We start from the raw sequence: 13,526 nt of genomic DNA on the forward strand, positions 1-13,526 counted from the left end.
CAACTTCTAAACAGGCTCAAAGGGGCAAAACGAACCCTGGACCACCGCGATGGGGCCCCAAACAACTTCTAAACAGGCCCAAAGGGGCAAAACGAACCCTGGACCACCCTCATGGGGCCTTAAACAACTTCTAAACAGGCCCAAAGGGGCAAAACGAACCCTGGACCACCGCGATGGGGCCCCAAACAACTTCTAAACAGGCCCAAAGGGGCAAAACGAACCCTGGACCACCCTCATGGGGCCTTAAACAACTTCTAAACAGGCCCAAAGGGGCAAAACGAACCCTGGACCACCCTAAAGGGGCCTTAAACAACTTCTAAACAGGCTCAAAGGGGCAAAACGAACCCTGGACCACCCTAAAGGGGCCTTAAACAACTTCTAAACAGGCCCAAAGGGGCAAAACGAACCCTGGACCACCCTAAAGGGGCCTTAAACAACTTCTAAACAGGCTCAAAGGGGCAAAACGAACCCTGGACCACCCTAATGGGGCCCCCAAACAACTTCTAAACAGGCTCAAAGGGGCAAAACGAACCCTGGACGACCCTAAAGGGGCCTTAAACAACTTCTAAACAGGCTCAAAAGGGAAAACGAACCCTGGACCACCCTAAAGGGGCCTTAAACAACTTCTAAACAGGCTCAAAGGGGCAAAAAACGAACCCTGGACCACCCTAATGGGGCCTTAAACAACTTCTAAACAGGCTCAAAGGGGCAAAACGAACCCTGGACCACCCTAAAGGGGCCTTAAACAACTTCTAAACAGGCTCAAAGGGGCAAAACGAACCCTGGACCACCCTAATGGGGCCTTAAACAAGTTCTAAACAGGCTCAAAGGGGCAAAACGAACCCTGGACCACCCTAATGGGGCCCCAAAAAACATCTAAACAGGCCCTAAGGGGCAAAACGAACCCTGGACCGCCCTAAAGGGGCCTTAAACAACTTCTAAACAGGCTCAAAGGGGCAAAACGAACCCTGGACCACCCTAAAGGGGCCTTAAACAACTTCTAAACAGGCTCATAGGGGAAAAACGAACCCTGGACCACCCTAAAGGGGCCCCAAAAAACTTCTAAACAGGCCCTAAGGGGCAAAACGAACCCTGGACCGCCCTAAAGGGGCCTTAAACAACTTCTAAACAGGCTCATAGGGGAAAAACGAACCCTGGACCACCCTAAAGGGGCCTTAAACAACTTCTAAACAGGCTCAAAGGGGCAAAACGAACCCTGGACCACCCTAAAGGGGCCTTAAACAACTTCTAAACAGGCTCGTAGGGGAAAAACGAACCCTGGACCACCCTAATGGGGCCCCAAAAAACTTCTAAACAGGCCCTAAGGGGCAAAACGAACCCTGGATCACCCTAAAGGGGCCTTAAACAACTTCTAAACAGGCTCAAAGGGGCAAAACGAACCCTGGACCACCCTAAAGGGGCCTTAAACAACTTCTAAACAGGCTCAAAGGGGCAAAACGAACCCTGGACCACCCTAATGGGGCCTTAAACAACTTCTAAACAGGCCCAAAGGGGCAAAACGAACCCTGGACCACCCTAAAGGGGCACCAAACAACTTCTAAACAGGCCCAAAGGGGCAAAACGAACCCTGGACCACCCTAATGGGGCCCCAAACAACTTCTAAACAGGCCCAAAGGGGCAAAACGAACCCTGGACCACCCTAAAGGGGCCCCAAACAACTTCTAAACAGCCTCAAAGGGGCAAAACGAACCCTGGAGCACCCTAAAGGGGCCCCAAACAACTTCTAAACAGGCTCAAAGGGGCAAAACGAACCCTGGACCACCCTAAAGGGGCCCCAAACAACTTCTAAACAGGCTCAAAGGGGCAAAACGAACCCTGGACCACCCTCATGGGGCCTTAAACAACTTCTAAAAAGGCTCAAAGGGGCAAAACGAACCCTGGACCACCCTAAAGGGGCCCCAAACAACTTCTAAACAGGACCAAAGGGGCAAAACGAACCCTGGACCACCCTAAAGGGGCCTTAAACAACTTCTAAACAGGCTCAAAGGGGCAAAACGAACCCTGGACCAACCTAAAGGGGCCCCAAACAACTTCTAAACAGGCTCAAAGGGGCAAAACGAACCCTGGACCACCGCGATGGGGCCCCAAACAACTTCTAAACAGGCCCTAAGGGGCAAAACGAACCCTGGACCACCCTAAAGGGGCCTTAAACAACTTCTAAACAGGCTCAAAGGGGCAAAACGAACCCTGGACCACCCTAAAGGGGCCTTAAACAACTTCTAAACAGGCCCAAAGGGGCAAAACGAACCCTGGACCACCCTAAAGGGGCCTTAAACAACTTCTAAACAGGCTCAAAGGGGCAAAACGAACTCTGGACCACCCTAATGGGGCCCCAAACAACTTCTAAACAGGCTCAAAGGGGCAAAACGAACCCTGGACCACCCTAAAGGGGCCTTAAACAACTTCTAAACAGGCTCATAGGGGAAAAACGAACCCTGGACCACCCTAAAGGGGCCCCAAAAAACTTCTAAACAGGCCCTAAGGGGCAAAACGAACCCTGGACTGCCCTAAAGGGGCCTTAAACAACTTCTAAACAGGCTCATAGGGGAAAAACGAACCCTGGACCACCCTAAAGGGGCCTTAAACAACTTCTAAACAGGCTCAAAGGGGCAAAACGAACCCTGGACCACCCTAAAGGGGCCTTAAACAACTTCTAAACAGGCTCATAGGGGAAAAACGAACCCTGGACCACCCTAAAGGGGCCCCAAAAAACTTCTAAACAGGCCCTAAGGGGCAAAACGAACCCTGGATCACCCTAAAGGGGCCTTAAACAACTTCTAAACAGGCCCAAAGGGGCAAAACAAACCCTGGACCACCCTAATGGGGCCTTAAACAACTTCTAAACAGGCCGAAAGGGGCAAAACGAACCCTGGACCACCCTAATGGGGCCCCAAACAACTTCTAAACAGGCCCAAAGGGGCAAAACGAACCCTGGACCACCCTAAAGGGGCCTTAAACAACTTCTAAACAGGCTCAAAGGGGCAAAACGAACCCTGGACCACCCTAATGGGGCCCCAAACAACTTCTAAACAGGCTCAAAGGGGCAAAACGAACCCTGGACCACCCTAAAGGGGCCCCAAACAACTTCTAAACAGGCCCAAAGGGGCAAAACGAACCCTGGACCACCCTAATGGGGCCCCAAACAACTTCTAAACAGGCCCAAAGGGGCGAAACGAACCCTGGACCACCCTAAAGGGGCCCCAAACAACTTCTAAACAGGCTCAAAGGGGCAAAACGAACCCTGGAGCACCCTAAAGGGGCCCCAAACAACTTCTAAACAGGCTCAAAGGGGCAAAACGAACCCTGGACCACCCTAAAGGGGCCCCAAACAACTTCTAAACAGGCTCAAAGGGGCAAAACGAACCCTGGACCACCCTCATGGGGCCTTAAACAACTTCTAAACAGGCTCAAAAGGGCAAAACGAACCCTGGACCACCCTAAAGGGGCCCCAAACAACTTCTAAACAGGCCCAAAGGGGCAAAACGAACCCTGGACCACCCTAAAGGGGCCTTAAACAACTTCTAAACAGGCTCAAAGGGGCAAAACGAACCCTGGACCACCCTAAAGGGGCCCCAAACAACTTCTAAACAGGCTCAAAGGGGCAAAACGAACCCTGGACCACCGCGATGGGGCCCCAAACAACTTCTAAACAGGCCCAAAGGGGCAAAACGAACCCTGGACCACCCTCATGGGGCCTTAAACAACTTCTAAACAGGCCCAAAGGGGCAAAACGAACCCTGAACCACTGCGATGGGGCCCCAAACAACTTCTAAACAGGCCCAAAGGGGCAAAACGAACCCTGGACCACCCTCATGGGGCCTTAAACAACTTCTAAACAGGCCCAAAGGGGCAAAACGAACCCTGGACCACCCTAAAGGGGCCTTAAACAACTTCTAAACAGGCTCAAAGGGGCAAAACGAACCCTGGACCACCCTAAAGGGGCCTTAAACAACTTCTAAACAGGCCCAAAGGGGCAAAACGAACCCTGGACCACCCTAAAGGGGCCTTAAACAACTTCTAAACAGGCTCAAAGGGGCAAAACGAACCCTGGACCACCCTAATGGGGCCCCAAACAACTTCTAAACAGGCTCAAAGGGGCAAAACGAACCCTGGACGACCCTAAAGGGGCCCCAAACAACTTCTAAACAGGCCCTAAGGGGCAAAACGAACCCTGGATCACCCTAAAGGGGCCTTAAACAACTTCTAAACAGGCCCAAAGGGGCAAAACAAACCCTGGACCACCCTAATGGGGCCTTAAACAACTTCTAAACAGGCCGAAAGGGGCAAAACGAACCCTGGACCACCCTAATGGGGCCCCAAACAACTTCTAAACAGGCCCAAAGGGGCAAAACGAACCCTGGACCACCCTAAAGGGGCCTTAAACAACTTCTAAACAGGCTCAAAGGGGCAAAACGAACCCTGGACCACCCTAATGGGGCCCCAAACAACTTCTAAACAGGCTCAAAGGGGCAAAACGAACCCTGGACCACCCTAAAGGGGCCCCAAACAACTTCTAAACAGGCCCAAAGGGGCAAAACGAACCCTGGACCACCCTAATGGGGCCCCAAACAACTTCTAAACAGGCCCAAAGGGGCGAAACGAACCCTGGACCACCCTAAAGGGGCCCCAAACAACTTCTAAACAGGCTCAAAGGGGCAAAACGAACCCTGGAGCACCCTAAAGGGGCCCCAAACAACTTCTAAACAGGCTCAAAGGGGCAAAACGAACCCTGGAGCACCCTAAAGGGGCCCCAAACAACTTCTAAACAGGCTCAAAGGGGCAAAACGAACCCTGGACCACCCTCATGGGGCCTTAAACAACTTCTAAACAGGCTCAAAAGGGCAAAACGAACCCTGGACCACCCTAAAGGGGCCCCAAACAACTTCTAAACAGGCCCAAAGGGGCAAAACGAACCCTGGACCACCCTAAAGGGGCCTTAAACAACTTCTAAACAGGCTCAAAGGGGCAAAACGAACCCTGGACCACCCTAAAGGGGCCCCAAACAAGTTCTAAACAGGCTCAAAGGGGCAAAACGAACCCTGGACCACCGCGATGGGGCCCCAAACAACTTCTAAACAGGCCCAAAGGGGCAAAACGAACCCTGGACCACCCTCATGGGGCCTTAAACAACTTCTAAACAGGCCCAAAGGGGCAAAACGAACCCTGAACCACTGCGATGGGGCCCCAAACAACTTCTAAACAGGCCCAAAGGGGCAAAACGAACCCTGGACCACCCTCATGGGGCCTTAAACAACTTCTAAACAGGCCCAAAGGGGCAAAACGAACCCTGGACCACCCTAAAGGGGCCTTAAACAACTTCTAAACAGGCTCAAAGGGGCAAAACGAACCCTGGACCACCCTAAAGGGGCCTTAAACAACTTCTAAACAGGCCCAAAGGGGCAAAACGAACCCTGGACCACCCTAAAGGGGCCTTAAACAACTTCTAAACAGGCTCAAAGGGGCAAAACGAACCCTGGACCACCCTAATGGGGCCCCAAACAACTTCTAAACAGGCTCAAAGGGGCAAAACGAACCCTGGACGACCCTAAAGGGGCCTTAAACAACTTCTAAACAGGCTCAAAAGGGAAAACGAACCCTGGACCACCCTAAAGGGGCCTTAAACAACTTCTAAACAGGCTCAAAGGGGCAAAACGAACCCTGGACCACCCTAATGGGGCCTTAAACAACTTCTAAACAGGCTCAAAGGGGCAAAACGAACCCTGGACCACCCTAAAGGGGCCTTAAACAACTTCTAAACAGGCTCAAAAGGGAAAACGAACCCTGGACCACCCTAAAGGGGCCCCAAACAACGTCTAAACAGGCTCAAAGGGGCAAAACGAACCCTGGACCACCCTAAAGGGGCCTTAAACAACTTCTAAACAGGCTCAAAGGGGAAAAACGAACCCTGGACCACCCTAATGGGGCCTTAAACAAGTTCTAAACAGGCTCAAAGGGGCAAAACGAACCCTGGACCACCCTAATGGGGCCCCAAAAAACATCTAAACAGGCCCTAAGGGGCAAAACGAACCCTGGGCCGCCCTAAAGGGGCCTTAAACAACTTCTAAACAGGCTCAAAGGGGCAAAACGAACCCTGGACCACCCTAAAGGGGCCTTAAACAACTTCTAAACAGGCTCATAGGGGAAAAACGAACCCTGGACCACCCTAAAGGGGCCCCAAAAAACTTCTAAACAGGCCCTAAGGGGCAAAACGAACCCTGGACCACCGCGATGGGGCCCCAAACAACTTCTAAACAGGCCCTAAGGGGCAAAACGAACCCTGGACCACCCTAAAGGGGCCTTAAACAACTTCTAAACAGGCCTAAAGGGGCAAAACGAACCCTGGACCACCCTAAAGGGGCCTTAAACAACTTCTAAACAGGCTCAAAGGGGCAAAACGAACTCTGGACCACCCTAATGGGGCCCCAAACAACTTCTAAACAGGCTCAAAGGGGCAAAACGAACCCTGGACCACCCTAAAGGGGCCTTAAACAACTTCTAAACAGGCTCATAGGGGAAAAACGAACCCTGGACCACCCTAAAGGGGCCCCAAAAAACTTCTAAACAGGCCCTAAGGGGCAAAACGAACCCTGGACTGCCCTAAAGGGGCCTTAAACAACTTCTAAACAGGCTCATAGGGGAAAAACGAACCCTGGACCACCCTAAAGGGGCCTTAAACAACTTCTAAACAGGCTCAAAGGGGCAAAACGAACCCTGGACCACCCTAAAGGGGCCTTAAACAACTTCTAAACAGGCTCATAGGGGAAAAACGAACCCTGGACCACCCTAAAGGGGCCTTAAACAACTTCTAAACAGGCTCGTAGGGGAAAAACGAACCCTGGACCACCCTAATGGGGCCCCAAAAAACTTCTAAACAGGCCCTAAGGGGCAAAACGAACCCTGGATCACCCTAAAGGGGCCTTAAACAACTTCTAAACAGGCCCAAAGGGGCAAAACGAACCCTGGACCACCCTAAAGGGGCCTTAAACAACTTCTAAACAGGCCCAAATGGGCAAAACGAACCCTGGACCACCCTAATGGGGCCCCAAACAACTTCTAAACAGGCCCAAAGGGGCAAAACGAACCCTGGACCACCCTAATGGGGCCCCAAACAACTTCTAAACAGGCTCAAAGGGGCAAAACGAACCCTGGACCACCCTAAAGGGGCCCCAAACAACTTCTAAACAGGCCCAAAGGGGCAAAACGAACCCTGGACCACCCTAATGGGGCCCCAAACAACTTCTAAACAGGCCCAAAGGGGCAAAACGAACCCTGGACCACCCTAAAGGGGCCCCAAACAACTTCTAAACAGGCTCAAAGGGGCAAAACGAACCCTGGAGCACCCTAAAGGGGCCCCAAACAACTTCTAAACAGGCTCAAAGGGGCAAAACGAACCCTGGACCACCCTAAAGGGGCCCCAAACTTCTAAACAGGCTCAAAGGGGCAAAACGAACCCTGGACCACCCTCATGGGGCCTTAAACAACTTCTAAACAGGCTCAAAAGGGCAAATGGACCCCGGACCACCCTAAAGGGGCCCCAAACAACTTCTAAACAGGCCCAAAGGGGCAAAACGAACCCTGGACCACCCTCATGGGGCCTTAAACAACTTCTAAACAGGCCCAAAGGGGCAAAACGAACCCTGGACCACCCTAAAGGGGCCTTAAACAACTTCTAAACAGGCTCAAAGGGGCAAAACGAACCCTGGACCACCCTAATGGGGCCCCAAACAACTTCTAAACAGGCTCAAAGGGGCAAAACGAACCCTGGACGACCCTAAAGGGGCCTTAAACAACTTCTAAACAGGCTCAAAAGGGAAAACGAACCCTGGACCACCCTAAAGGGGCCTTAAACAACTTCTAAACAGGCTCAAAGGGGCAAAACGAACCCTGGACCACCCTAATGGGGCCTTAAACAACTTCTAAACAGGCTCAAAGGGGCAAAACGAACCCTGGACCACCCTAAAGGGGCCTTAAACAACTTCTAAACAGGCTCAAAAGGGAAAACGAACCCTGGACCACCCTAAAGGGGCCTTAAACAACTTCTAAACAGGCTCAAAGGGGCAAAACGAACCCTGGACCACCCTAAAGGGGCCTTAAACAACTTCTAAACAGGCTCAAAGGGGCAAAACGAACCCTGGACCACCCTAATGGGGCCCCAAAAAACTTCTAAACAGGCCCTAAGGGGCAAAACGAACCCTGGATCACCCTAAAGAGGCCTTAAACAACTTCTAAACAGGCCCAAAGGGGCAAAACGAACCCTGGACCACCCTAAAGGGGCCTTAAACAACTTCTAAACAGGCCCAAAGGGGCAAAACGAACCCTGGACCACCCTAATGGGGCCCCAAACAACTTCTAAACAGGCCCAAAGGGGCAAAACGAACCCTGGACCACCCTAAAGGGGCCTTAAACAACTTCTAAACAGGCTCAAAGGGGCAAAACGAACCCTGGACCACCCTAAAGGGGCCTTAAACAACTTCTAAACAGGCTCAAAGGGGCAAAATGAACCCTGGACCACCCTAAAGGGGCCTTAAACAACTTCTAAACAGGCTCAAAGGGGCAAAACGAACCCTGGACCACCCTAATGGGGCCCCAAACAACTTCTAAACAGGCTCAAAGGGGCAAAACGAACCCTGGACCACCCTAAAGGGGCCCCAAACAACTTCTAAACAGGCCCAAAGGGGCAAAACGAACCCTGGACCACCCTAATGGGGCCCCAAACAACTTCTAAACAGGCCCAAAGGGGCAAAACGAACCCTGGACCACCCTAAAGGGGCCTTAAACAACTTCTAAACAGGCTCAAAGGGGCAAAACGAACCCTGGACCACCGCGATGGGGCCCCAAACAACTTCTAAACAGGCCCTAAGGGGCAAAACGAACCCTGGACCACCCTAAAGGGGCCTTAAACAACTTCTAAACAGGCTCAATGGGGCAAAACGAACCCTGGACCACCCTAAAGGGGCCTTAAACAACTTCTAAACAGGCCCAAAGGGGCAAAACGAACCCTGGACCACCCTAAAGGGGCCTTAAACAACTTCTAAACAGGCTCAAAGGGGCAAAACGAACCCTGGACCACCCTAATGGGGCCCCAAACAACTTCTAAACAGGCTCAAAGGGGCAAAACGAACCCTGGACCACCCTAAAGGGGCGTAAAAAACTTCTAAACAGGCTCAAAAGGGAAAACGAACCCTGGACCACCCTAAAGGGGCCTTAAACAACTTCTAAACAGGCTCAAAGGGGGAAAACGTACTCTGGATCACCCTAAAGGGGCCTTAAACAACTTCTAAACAGGCTCAAAGGGGCAAAACGAACCCTGGACCACCCTAAAGGGGCCTTAAACAACTTCTAAACAGGCCCAAAGGGGCAAAACTAATCCTGGACCACCCTAAAGGGGCCCCAAACAACTTCTAAACAGGCTCAAAGGGGCAAAACGAACCCTGGACCACCCTAAAGGAGCCTTAAACACCTTCTAAACAGGCTCAAAAGGGAAAACGAACCCTGGACCACCCTAAAGGGGCCTTAAACAACTTCTAAACAGGCTCAAAGGGGCAAAACGAACCCTGGATCACCCTAAAGGGGCCGTAAACAACTTCTAAACAGGCTCAAAGGGGCAAAACGAACCCTGGACCACCCTAAAGGGGCCCCAAACAACTTCTAAACAGGCTCAAAGGGGCAAAACGAACCCTGGACCACCCTAAAGGGGCCGTAAACAACTTCTAAACAGGCTCAAAAGGGAAAACGAACCCTGGACCACCCTAAAGGGGCCTTAAACAACTTCTAAACAGGCCCAAAGGGGCAAAACGAACCCTGGACCACTCTAAAGGGGCCTTAAACAACTTCTAAACAGGCTCAAAGGGGCAAAACGAACCCTGGACCACCCTAAAGGGGCCTTAAACAACTTCTAAACAGGCTCAAAGGGGCAAAACGAACCCTGGACCACCCTAAAGGAGCCTTAAACAACTTCTAAACAGGCTCAAAGGGGCAAAACGAACCCTGGACCACCCTAAAGGGTCCTTAAACAACTTCTAAACAGGCTCAAAGGGGCAAAACGAACAATGGACCGCCCTAAAGGGGCCTTAAACAACTTCTAAACAGGCCCAAAGGGGCAAAACGAACCCTGGACCACCCTAATGGGGCCCCAAAAAACTTCTAAACAGGCCGTAAGGGGAACAAACGAACCCTGGACCGCCCTAAAGGGGCCTTAAACAACTTCTAAACAGACTCAAAGGGGCAAAACGAACCCTGGACCACCCTAAAGGGGCCTTAAACAACTTCTAAACAGGCTCAAAGGGGCAAAACGAACCCTGGACCACCCTAAAGGGGCCTTAAACAACTTCTAAACAGGCTCGTAGGGGAAAAACGAACCCTGGACCACCCTAATGGGGCCCCAAAAAACTTCTAAACAGCCCCTAAGGGGCAAAACGAACCCTGGATCACCCTAATGGGGCCTTAAACAACTTCTAAACAGGCTCAAAGGGGCAAAACGAACCCTGGACCACCCTAAAGGGGCCTTAAACAACTTCTAAACAGGCCCAAAGGGGCAAAACAAACCCTGGACCACCCTAATGGGGCCCCAAACAACTTCTAAACAGGCCCAAAGGGGCAAAACGAACCCTGGACCACCCTAAAGGGGCACCAAATAACTTCTAAATAGGCCCAAAGGGGCAAAACGAACCCTGGACCACCCTAATGGGGCCCCAAACAACTTCTAAACAGGCCCAAAGGGGCAAAACGAACCCTGGACCACCCTAAAGGGGCCACAAACAACTTCTAAACAGGCTCACAGGGGCAAAACGAACCCTGGAGCACCCTAAAGGGGCCCCAAACAACTTCTAAACAGGCTCAAAGGGGCAAAACGAACCCTGGACCACCCTAAAGGGGCCCCAAACAACTTCTAAACAGGCCCAAAGGGGCAAAACGAACCCTGGACCACCCTAAAGGGGCCCCAAACAACTTCTAAACAGGCCCAAAGGGGCAAAACGAACCCTGGACCACCCTAAAGGGGCCTTAAACAACTTCTAAACAGGCTCAAAGGGGCAAAACGAACCCTGGACCACCCTAAAGGGGCCCCAAACAACTTCTAAACAGGCTCAAAGGGGCAAAACGAACCCTGGACCACCGCGATGGGGCCCCAAACAACTTCTAAACAGGAGGGGCAAAACGAACCCTGGACCACCCTCATGGGGCCTTAAACAACTTCTAAACAGGCCCAAAGGGGCAAAACGAACCCTGGACCACCGCGATGGGGCCCCAAACAACTTCTAAACAGGCCCAAAGGGGCAAAACGAACCCTGGTCCACCCTAAAAGGGGCTTAAACAACTTCTAAACAGGCTCAAAGGGGCAAAACGAACTCTGGACCACCCTAAAGGGCCTTAAACAACTTCTAAACAGGCTCAAAGGGGCAAAACGAACCCTGGACCACCCTAAAGGGGCCTTAAACAACTTCTAAACAGGCTCAAAGGGGCAAAACGAACCCTGGACCACCCTAATGGGGCCCCAAACAACTTCTAAACAGGCTCAAAGGGGCAAAACGAACCCTGGACCACCCTAAAGGGGCCTTAAACAACTTCTAAACAGGCTCAAAGGGGCAAAACGAACCCTGGACCACCCTAAAGGGGCCTTAAACAACTTCTAAACAGGCTCAAAGGGGCAAAACGAACCCTGGACCACCCTAAAAGGGCCTTAAACAACTTCTAAACAGGCCCAAAGGGGGAAAACGAACCCTGGACCACCCTAAAGGGGCCTTAAACAACTTCTAAACAGGCCCAAAGGGGCAAAACGAACCCTGGACCACCCTAAAGGGGCCTTAAACAACTTCTAAACAGGCCCAAGGGGGCAAAACGAACCCTGGACCGCCCTAAAGGGGCCTTAAACAACTTCTAAACAGGCTCAAAGGGGCAAAACGAACCCTGGACCACCCTAAAGGGGCCTTAAACAACTTCTAAACAGGCCCAAAGGGGCAAAACGAACCCTGGTCCACCCTAAAAGGGGCTTAAACAACTTCTAAACAGGCTCAAAGGGGCAAAACGAACTCTGGACCACCCTAAAGGGGCCTTAAACAACTTCTAAACAGGCTCAAAGGGGCAAAACGAACCCTGGACCACCCTAAAGGGGCCTTAAACAACTTCTAAACAGGCTCAAAGGGGCAAAACGAACCCTGGACCACCCTAATGGGGCCCCAAACAACTTCTAAACAGGCTCAAAGGGGCAAAACGAACCCTGGACCACCCTAAAGGGGCCTTAAACAACTTCTAAACAGGCTCAAAGGGGCAAAACGAACCCTGGACCACCCTAAAGGGGCCTTAAACAACTTCTAAACAGGCTCAAAGGGGCAAAACGAACCCTGGACCACCCTAAAAGGGCCTTAAACAACTTCTAAACAGGCCCAAAGGGGGAAAACGAACCCTGGACCACCCTAAAGGGGCCTTAAACAACTTCTAAACAGGCCCAAAGGGGCAAAACGAACCCTGGACCACCCTAAAGGGGCCTTAAACAACTTCTAAACAGGCCCAAGGGGGCAAAACGAACCCTGGACCGCCCTAAAGGGGCCTTAAACAACTTCTAAACAGGCTCAAAGGGGCAAAACGAACCCTGGACCACCCTAAAGGGGCCTTAAACAACTTCTAAACAGGCTCAAAGGGGCAAAACGAACCCTGGACCACCCTAAAGGGTACTTAAACAACTTCTAAACAGGCTCAAAGGGGCAAAACGAACCCTGGACCACCCTAATGGGGCCCCAAACAACTTCTAAACAGGCTCAAAGGGGCAAAACGAACCCTGGACCACCCTAAAGGGGCCTTAAACAACTTCTAAACAGGCTCAAAGGGGAAAAAACGAACCCTGGACCACCCTAAAGGGGCCTTAAACAACTTCTAAACAGGCTCAAAGGGGCAAAACGAACCCTGGAGCACCCTAAAGGGGCCTTAAACAACTTCTAAACAGGCCCAAAGGGGCAAAACGAACCCTGGACCACCCTAAAGGGGCCTTAAACAACTTCTAAACAGGCACAAAGGGGCAAAACGAACCCTGGACCACCCTAAAGGGGCCTTAAACAACTTCTAAACAGGCACAAAGGGGCAAAACGAACCCTGGACCACCCTAAAGGGGCTTTAAACAACTTCTAAACAGGCTCAAAGGGGCAAAACAAACCCTGGACCGCCCTAAAGGGGCCTTAAACAACTTCTAAACAGGCCCAAAGGGCAAAACGAACCCTGGACCACCCTAAAGGGGCCTTAAACAACTTCTAAACAGGCTCAAAGGGGCAAAACGAACCCTGGACCACCCTAAAGGGGCCTTAAACAACTTCTAAACAGGCTCAAAGGGGCAAAACGAACCCTGGACCACCCTAATGGGGCCTTAAACAACTTCTAAACAGGCTCAAAGGGGCAAAACGAACCCTGGACCACCCTAAAGGGGCCTTAAACAACTTCTAAACAGGCTCAAAGGGGCAAAACGAACCCTGGACCACCCTAAAGGGGCCTTAAACAACTTCTAAACAGGCTCAAAAGGG

The sequence above is a fragment of the Anolis carolinensis genome, unplaced genomic scaffold, assembly GCF_035594765.1.
Source record: "Anolis carolinensis isolate JA03-04 unplaced genomic scaffold, rAnoCar3.1.pri scaffold_102, whole genome shotgun sequence".
Taxonomy (NCBI): Eukaryota; Metazoa; Chordata; class Lepidosauria; order Squamata; family Dactyloidae; genus Anolis; species Anolis carolinensis.